This window comes from Octopus bimaculoides, chromosome 1 (assembly GCF_001194135.2).
Source record: "Octopus bimaculoides isolate UCB-OBI-ISO-001 chromosome 1, ASM119413v2, whole genome shotgun sequence".
In the NCBI taxonomy this organism is placed as follows: domain Eukaryota; kingdom Metazoa; phylum Mollusca; class Cephalopoda; order Octopoda; family Octopodidae; genus Octopus; species Octopus bimaculoides.
In genome coordinates, this window is record NC_068981.1 from 80,203,135 (window position 1) to 80,205,219 (window position 2,085).

The 2,085-nt window shown below is 33.9% G+C and overlaps 1 protein-coding gene across 6 annotated transcripts in view; it reads left to right on the plus strand.

Moving 5' to 3' along the window:
• The window catches only part of LOC106870372 (uncharacterized), a 213,924-nt gene that overhangs the window by 84,367 nt on the left and 127,472 nt on the right, over positions 1–2,085 (plus strand). Inside the window, exon 2 of one of the 6 annotated variants that reach the window (XM_052967713.1) lies at positions 1,837–1,904. The exons of the other annotated variants lie outside the window; for them this stretch is intronic. The gene's annotated coding sequence lies outside the window, so the exon portion shown is untranslated. The remainder of the gene's footprint in view (positions 1–1,836; positions 1,905–2,085) is intronic. 6 annotated transcript variants of the gene reach the window in all.

Genomic DNA, 2,085 nt, shown 5'->3' on the forward strand with positions numbered 1-2,085 from the left:
TATACGTACAAGTATGTGCATACCTACATCTACCTGTATATATAGGTGCATATCTGGGTACAGGACGTTGCAAACAAAACGAAGACAAAACAATAATAATAACCAGAGTACAGAAAACACACAGGCCACATAGAGAACATTTTTCTTCATCAGCTGCCCCCATTCTAACACAGGCGTTTCGAAGAGTTAGGGCAAGACGCATCGTTAAAATGGCTCTTCCCACAGACCACAAATTAATTTGTATACACAAATTAAATTTGTACCATGGAGGAATGTAGTGGTGGACAGAAAACAAGACAGGAAAACAAATGGAAGAAAAGAATTATGTGTGTGTGTGTGTGTGTGTGTGTGTGTGTGTGTGTGTGTGTGTGTGAAAATGAATGAACATTAAGTCACAAACATGCATGTATATATGTGTGTATGTATAGACATGTACACATACATAATTCTTCTTAATATGTATTTGTTTTATTTCATATCTCAATGTTCATATATTTCTTTACACACATTGAGTGGTTGGCATTAGGAAGGGCATCCAGCTGTAGAAATACTGCCAGATCAGACTGGAGCCTGGTGCAGCCTCCTGGCTTCCCAGACCCCAGTCGAACTGTCCAACCCATGCCAGCATGGAAAACGGACGTTAAACGATGATGATGACACACACACAGAATGAGAGAGAGGATGTGTGTGTGACTCTATGTAATATGTGTCTATTTAAAATAAATATTGTATGAATGCATGATGACTAGATATATTCATGTTTTGCATGTGTACAAGCATTAATTGATTACAGTATTAATTTCTTTTCTTGATATGCATAGGTAAATAAATGTATGGATAATAAACGATATACAATACATTGTTTAAAAAAAAACAGTTAACATGTTGTGCATGAGATGAACCATGCATCTTTTGGAAGATTTAACCTGGAATCATAATCATTGTGTTCCTTTATAAGTAAGAACAAAAAACATTAATTTTAATAAAGCCTTGGAAAAATTATATTTAAAACATTTACATTTATATGCAGATAGATTTTTTTTTTTTTGTTACTTCATTTATTTTTCTAAGGTGCACAAAGTTCTTTTCTCCACAATTTTGAACGTTTGCATATTTTGGAGTGTATGTTTGCTATACCCTGTCCCATGGTGAAAGAAAATTTATTGAGTATATACAGGTAGAACATGACTTTCCAGACATTGATGGACCAGAAACTCTTATAATTCACACTAATTTACAAGTAGGAACTTCAGGTTACTATGGCCACCAGACTAGTTGGTGGTTTTGTTTTACAGTACCTTGCACAATAGAGTATTGATAAACTTATAACACTTATACTAATGTGCAGATACCTGTATTTCATTTCATTACTCAAATAAATTTAATATTTATCTAATTTAGAGGTGACCACACCTTGTTCAGAAAGATCAGTTATCTGGAAAGGCTTTGGAACCAAATGCTCCAGAAAATCAGTGTTGTACTTGTGTTATATCTCTTGCAATTGTTTTGCTACATATGCAACTAGTACATACAGTTATATATCTTTTAGTTCACATAGGAATGTACACTGAATCATTTAGGCTCATTTCAGATAGACTGGTACTTAATCTGGGATGAGATTTATCGCTGATGTTTTACATCAAACAACTTTTCCATTTATCTTCACCTTAAACTGTTGATTTGCTAAATGCAATAGGTTAATTCAGACCTTCATAACTAAAGTTCAGAGACAGTTTCTTTCTCAGAGTTTCCATGTAGTTGTATACTGCTACCTACCATAGATGTCTATTGATGGACATCTGTTTGTGATTACATCTATTCTTTTATTTGTTTCAGTCATTTGACTGCAACCATGCTGGAGCACCGCCTTTAGTCGAACAAATCAACCCCAGGACTTCTTCTTTGTAAGCCTAGTATTTATTCTATCAATCTCCTTTGCCGAACTGCTAAGTTATGGGGGCCATAAACACACCAACATCAGTTGTTGAGTGATGGTGGGGGGACAAACACAGACACATAAACATACATACATATATATATATTTTTTTAATTTATTTATATATATATATATATATATATATATAT